Source organism: Accipiter gentilis, chromosome 3, assembly GCF_929443795.1.
Source record: "Accipiter gentilis chromosome 3, bAccGen1.1, whole genome shotgun sequence".
Lineage (NCBI taxonomy): Eukaryota > Metazoa > Chordata > Aves > Accipitriformes > Accipitridae > Astur > Astur gentilis.
The window spans coordinates 22,358,794-22,365,413 of record NC_064882.1 but is presented as its reverse complement, the minus strand read 5'-3'; positions in this window follow the sequence as shown (position 1 = coordinate 22,365,413).

The window sequence follows — 6,620 nt, the reverse complement described above, 5'->3', positions numbered from 1 at the left end:
ATCTTTTCAACTTAATCTGAGGGTTCAAACAAGACAGTTCTAAAGAGGAATTAAATCCTCCCTAGCTGAAAATTTATTAAATACATATAGTATAAAAGTGAAACTCACCCAGCCTATGTGAAAACTGCAATCTGTATATACATGAATTAAAGACATGGGGTATTAATATTCATGGATTATTTTAGACTTTGTTGCAATAGTCTAAGCAATTCACTGTTCTTTAAGAAATTAACCTAGAAGCCATGTTTATCATCGCATATATCAATTCATACAGAATAAGAACAAGATCAAAATAAAACTATGACTTTTCATGGTACATACATGCTAAATGGAAGAAGTTGTGACAGTCACAAACAGGGTCATGGATAGAGTTGGTTTGACTTTTAAGTAAGTATAAATAATAACAAAAAAAGTAATTCTTGTAGTATATTTCCAGTCCAGTTGTACTCTCTCCTGAGGAAGACCTGTTGACAAAGTCTATTCAGATGGTAAGTTCTATGGGGAAAAACATGGGATGTGATCCACATATGGCAGCAATTAGCATAATAAGGTCCTGATCCACGACCAAGTCCCTCCAGCCCTACAGTAAAATAAGCTATATTAGTGATCATAATAACCATTATCTCCTCCGTAGGTTTTCCCATCAGGAACCCTGATGAAATATTTGGCAGGTTGATTAATGGGATTCACTAGAAGAAAAACTAATGGCTTAGCCTGGTCTTCGTAAGAGAAGGCCAAATAAATCTATGTGCTCTAAAATAGTCTCTTGCTCTAAAATAGTCTCTTACCAACAAATGCAGTGCTGCTTTGACAGAAGCAGTGTTTCATACACTACTCTCCAGGTCCTGCCCGTACTAGAGGGGTACGGCGTGCAGTGGTGGTGGGAAGCCTTGGGGGGTGATGCCTGCAGTGTCTCAGCGCTGCCTCCACTGAGGGTGGTTCTCTACTGGAACTAAAGCTGTAAACAGAAAGGTAAAAAACAAGGCAGCAAGGAACACTTGGTGCAAATGGATGGTGAAGACGCGTCCTGCCCAGGTGAGAAGGCAAAGGGGAGAGTTAACCTACAGCAGAGTGGAGTAAAGGGAGGTGGTGGGAAGCAGACATGGAGAAGATGATGAGGCCAAGGGGTTTACACTTAACCTAGAAGTTCAAAGAGAAATCAGTACTAACTCATCTGTTGATTCACTAGATTAACATTTCTCTGTGTTAATTACATTAACCAGGAAGAAACCTAGATCAGAAGGAATTGCTTCAGCTTAATTATTGCAGAGCTATTACTAATCAAAGTAATCAATAGTTGAACATTCCTCCACCTAGGAAATTAAATACAAATTCAAAACTAGCTTTTATTATCTTGCAATAAGCAGTTTTCCAGATCCCCTCCCACCTCTGCTGAGAAGTATGAGTTGCCAAAGACCTGATGACTTACACTGCCTGGAAGCCAGCCGGGACTTACCTTCGGTGCTGCATAATGGACTCTGCCATCCCTGCCAGACTGCTCCTACAAAAGCAGAGAGTTTATATGAATTTTATAGGCCTTAATTGTTTTTTTTTTTTAAATACTATTAGCTTAGTAATTAGTGGTTTGTTAATAATAACCTTGACAAAGCCAAAATATCTACTGGCATTATAGACAGAATTGTTTTAAGCAGGAGAGACAGGGAGGAACACGGTGCACTGAGTCAGAAGCACCTCTCTAGCCAATGCTGACACAACTGTGTTGTTAGCAGCAATTTCTACTGCAATGGCCAAGGTGCTTTGTGGGGTTTGTTTTGTTTCGGGGTTTTTTTTCCTCCTGACTAGTACTCTAATTTCTTCTAATTCTCTTTTCTTCTATTTCTGTAATCTTTAACACATTTCACTTCTTTCTTTCTTCTGTTTTTCCCAGACATACCCATCCAGCCCCAGTTCATCTCAAAATTTAGCAGTTTAACTTGCAGGTAGCAAAAATCTTAGACCCTAACCAGTGAGATGAGTAACAGGCAGTGTGCAGGAGCAAGGGAGAAAACTAGAACTAGGCTTTGAGCACCTGTGGAAAGGCTGTAGGCAAAAATGTAGAGGGCTCTGAAAAGTACCTAGTCCCTCCCATCTGCTACCACTCCTTTAGTACAAGCTGAAGTTGAGCCGACAGAGAAAAATCATGTAAGCACTCCCAAACCTAGTTCAGGTCAAGTCATCTAACTCAGCATAAATAGCCCCTGAGCTACCAGCGAGGTGCAGGGAAGGTGATGCTTAGCTATTGAGGAACAGCCACCACCTGGGAACAAACCTGATCATGCACATGAGCTACTGCAGTGGCACCAGCTTCATGCCATCACGCTTCAGTTCACATCATCATCAAGAAAGCTTGAAATATTTTTCCCTTTTCAAAGTGAGGACCTTTATTAAAAAATGAAATTTTCATTAAAGTGTGCTCTTGTTCTTCGTTTTCTTGTGGAAGACAGAAGGAAGACCAATGTTGACAATGGCTTTACAGAAAGCTAAATCTCTGACACGTGGTGTTTTCATTCTTCTCTAATATAAATCTGTTTCCATTGAAGCAGATAGGAAGACAGTAGTTTTACTACGCATCGTTGGGTTGCATTCTAAGAAAGATGGTTGGGTTGAATTCTCTGAACTAACAAGGCAGCAGGACACCTACTGCAATCCAGGCTCCGTTTCCAGGCCCATACATTATAGGTATCACAAAAAGTATAATTTTGAACAGGGAGCCTGCCACTAGCAGGTAGCATCATAGTAAAAGTAAAGTGTGGTAATACTTGGAAGAAAATAGTCAAATATTCCTGAAAATTTTACACAGCAGGAGAATTTTGCACACCTATCAATGAGCTCTGCTTGCAGACAGAAAGATGCTTTTTTTCCTGGCTGATAGCTGCAGCCCTGCAAACAGCTGACTACTTGAAAATCAGGCTGGGGTCCTTTTCTCCTGGTGTTGTCACAAAGTCATGGTGCTGGAAGAAACTTTGAGAGGTCATCCTATGTGTCCCCCTGCCTAAAGCAATGATCAATTATTCCCACGCTGTTTCTGACAGGTACTTGTCCATTAATCATCACCGTTAATGATCCATGTTGTGCCCATGGTGCTTGCAGTGGGGGCTGTACAGGTGAACGATTTACTAAGCTCCTCCTGATGTACAGTATTGTAGGAAACGGATCCAACTCTCTGTTCCTTACCTGTGTTGGCTTAGAGGAACAAAGAAACCCAGAGGAGAGGGGAAGGAAATAATAATTTCTGCTAGCAGAGAGCCAGGATTCTGAACACAAAGGTACTTTTTGTGTTTTGTTTTGTTTTTTTAATTAGGATCATAGTTTGTAATGGTGATCATGGGAGCAATGCATGACACTTCCTAGCAGAAATCACTCACATTCCTGCAAGAATTTTTGCAGTATACAGCACTTTCAAGCATAATGGGCTTAGATCCACAAATTTACTGCTTGTAAACTATCAAGACTGTAGTGGAGAGATTCAGAATCCCAGAAAGAAAATATACTTGCTATCATTTCAGCTTCTGTTTCTGTGGCACTGCAAAAACCTGGAACCACCTTGTGTGTGTGATGGATTCAAGCAGAAGGCTTTGCCATGCCCATCGGTGCAAGGTAGGAGCCAAACCAAGAGGTGTCCACCATTTCGAGTAGTCCCAGGAGCTGACATGCAAGAGAATAAATCACAAATATCCTAGACGGGATGTCAAATGGCTGAAGAAATGTCCTTTGCAGAGGCAGAAGGTCTAGAGAGGGAGGAGAGGAAAGGAAGGAAGGTGAAGTGGCTTATTCAGCTTCTTCTGCCGTTTTGGATAAGAAAAATATTTTCTTCGCACCAAGTCAGCAAAAGCATTTCCTGACGTCTTGATCTCTTTGCTGCTGTTTTTGGTTGTTTTTTTCTTTTTTTCCCCAGCAAAAGCAGCTTTCTAAAAGGCACTGAAAAATGTGGGTGCTGGTCAAGGGAATGTATTTAACTTTCTGTCTCCGAGCTTCATGCTGATTCTGTTACCAGAGCACCCAGGCACCTTCATGAGGGATGCTCCTGTGCCGAGGGTGAGCTTCACTTACACAAAGCACCATTGCGCAGAGCAGGCGGAGAGCACGGGGGACAAAGCAGCACGAACCAGCAGCCAAGCAGAGCTCGGGAGGGCTGGCAGCAGGAGCGCTGATGTGCAGAATGCCAGTCATGGGTGCCTGATTTAAACCAAACCCTTAGACAGCTTTCCTTCCAGCATTCAGGTCTGCAAGGTGCTTTCGGGTGTCCCTCCTCCAGGAGAGTCTGTAGCCGGGTACAGCTCAGGGCTGTGCTCTCGCCGCAGCTCAGCTGCCGTGAACTGACTGGGTTTTCAACTCATTAGTGCTGTGTGAAAACAGCAGTGAAAATATTTCTACGAGTAAATCAAGCAGCAAGGGGGACCTGGGGCAGGATTTGCTTCTGCTGTTTCTGAAATGTAAGAGGTAAAGGGGGACTTCAATCTGCATAGAAAATCTTACCCAGGTAGAGCTGATTTTACTTTTATAGAGCTAGCTGTTAATCATTTCAAATCTTTCCTATTTATGCCTTTTATTATGTTTTTATTGCGAACAGGTGAAGTTCTGCAGTGCAGTTGCAAAACTGCAAAAATCTGTTTGCATGATTTGTAGAACTCTAGGAAAACAAGCTTAAGAAAAAACGGTAAATATTTTTAATTAATGTAAACTACTCCACTCACTAGTAAGATTGAGACCCACGTTCCGCCCTTGCTCCCAAGCCTGAAGTGAGCAATGAGGACAGCGTTGGGAGGGGAAGGAGCGGTGGGTGCCCGGGGAGGGGAGCGCGGCAGGGCAGGGGTGCCATGCTGCCAGAGGAGGGGGGACACACGGGGTGGCCGTGCTGGGGGCAGCTGCTGCACGGCCACCTTGTGCCACCCTCCTCAGCGTGTCATTTGGAAACGGCTAGCGTCAGTGAGAAACACAGGCTGCACCTTTCCGAACCTGTGGTGAAGCCACTGTCCCTGCACGCCCCGAGACAGAGCGGTATTTCTTGTCCGGATTGCTAAGTGGTGAACGTCCTCTTTACCTCCCCCACACAGTGATTTATGCAATTATGTCCTATTAGGACACTCCAAACAGACAAATTATTATGAGCACACGCAGTGCCCTGAATGACCTGAGTGAAATCATCCAGCAGACTTGTGTTTGGTTTTTTGGGGCTGTAGAGCAGTTCTTCTAAGAATGGACAGCAAATGGCAGCTGCAGTAGTTTTTACCCTGCCGCTGAAGTATGGAATTGTTAACGCATGTCTTGCCAGACAAACTTTACCAGGCTGAATCTGAACTTGAAGTGAACCTGGGTCAACTGCACCTTCATACTTTGTGTTATAAACAAATAAATGCCAGGCAGCAGCACCCCATGACCTGGTGTTTTAGGGAGATGGCCATCAACGAAAAACTCTAATGAAGAAAACAGCTTCCACCAAATCTCTCCATTATGTGCTGATTCTTTTTTTATGTTCTCAAACTAGGGGGGGGGGGGGGGTCCCTTCTTTTTTTTTTTTGTTTCCCCTGTTGCTAATGAGCACTTGAGAATTTGATTTAGCTCCTTGGAATGACTGCCACTTACTGCTAGAATGTTAATCTGTCTAAACCAATTCAGCTCCTCTTACTTAGAAGTCAATCACCTGGAGCCTGCATTTCAAAGAGATGCTGGCTAAGGCCGTCACAACAGCAGAGATGTTTTGGGACAACTCCCACAGTTGGGAGTAATCTCGGGAAACTCAAAGCTACCAGACAGCAAACAGATTTGTGTTGATTCCTGGGGATAAACAGAACTGGAGTCATCCCCGACAGAGACCAAGAGTGCAAACTGGGGGAGACAGGAGGCTGTTGAGCTGCAGATCACACAAGGGATGCTGCACTGGCATGTTGCATCAGCTCCTCCGGAGGACAATCTTTAGTTAATGGTGAAAATTTACCCAGCGAAGACATAGGCAAACAAGCATAGAGAAGATATGCCAGGACACAGCCAGAGCTAAAGCTTTAGTGTCAGAGGAGGAGTCTGGCTTTCCAGAAGTAATTAGAGACCTGATTTATTTTGTCTTGTACTGGCCATTTTTTTTAACCCCTGTTTGGAGGGGGAGAAAATGCATAAAATCCCATACTAAATGTAGGACACATGGGCGTCACCTGAGACAGTTGATGATGTGCTGGAACTGTGTATCTGTGAATCATCCCACCCTGCTCTTCTGAAATGTTTCTCTTTTAGCTTTCTTAGCACGCTCAGAAACCCTTGTCTGTCAGATCATGCTGCCCAGGCCAGAGGGGCAGCCACAGCTGGGGATGAGTGGGAGAGCCAGGATCTGGAGGTTACACTGGGCCCTGCCTGGGAGTGGAGGGGACCACGAAATCCCTAAGTACCAGAATTGCTCCTGGGCATTACTTTGCATTTATTACATGGGAAGAAGGGTGTTTCACCCATGGTACACCCCACCACTGTCCTTTCACTCCCTGTACAGTCCTCTGATGGCAAACTTTGTACAAACTACACCCTTGCAGAGAGAAGATGAAACAATTTAATAGGAAAATGGTTGCTTTGCTGCTGTAGAGGAGCAGACTGGTCCTGTGTTCCCATGTGAAAAAGCACATTTTGGGAATAAGCGG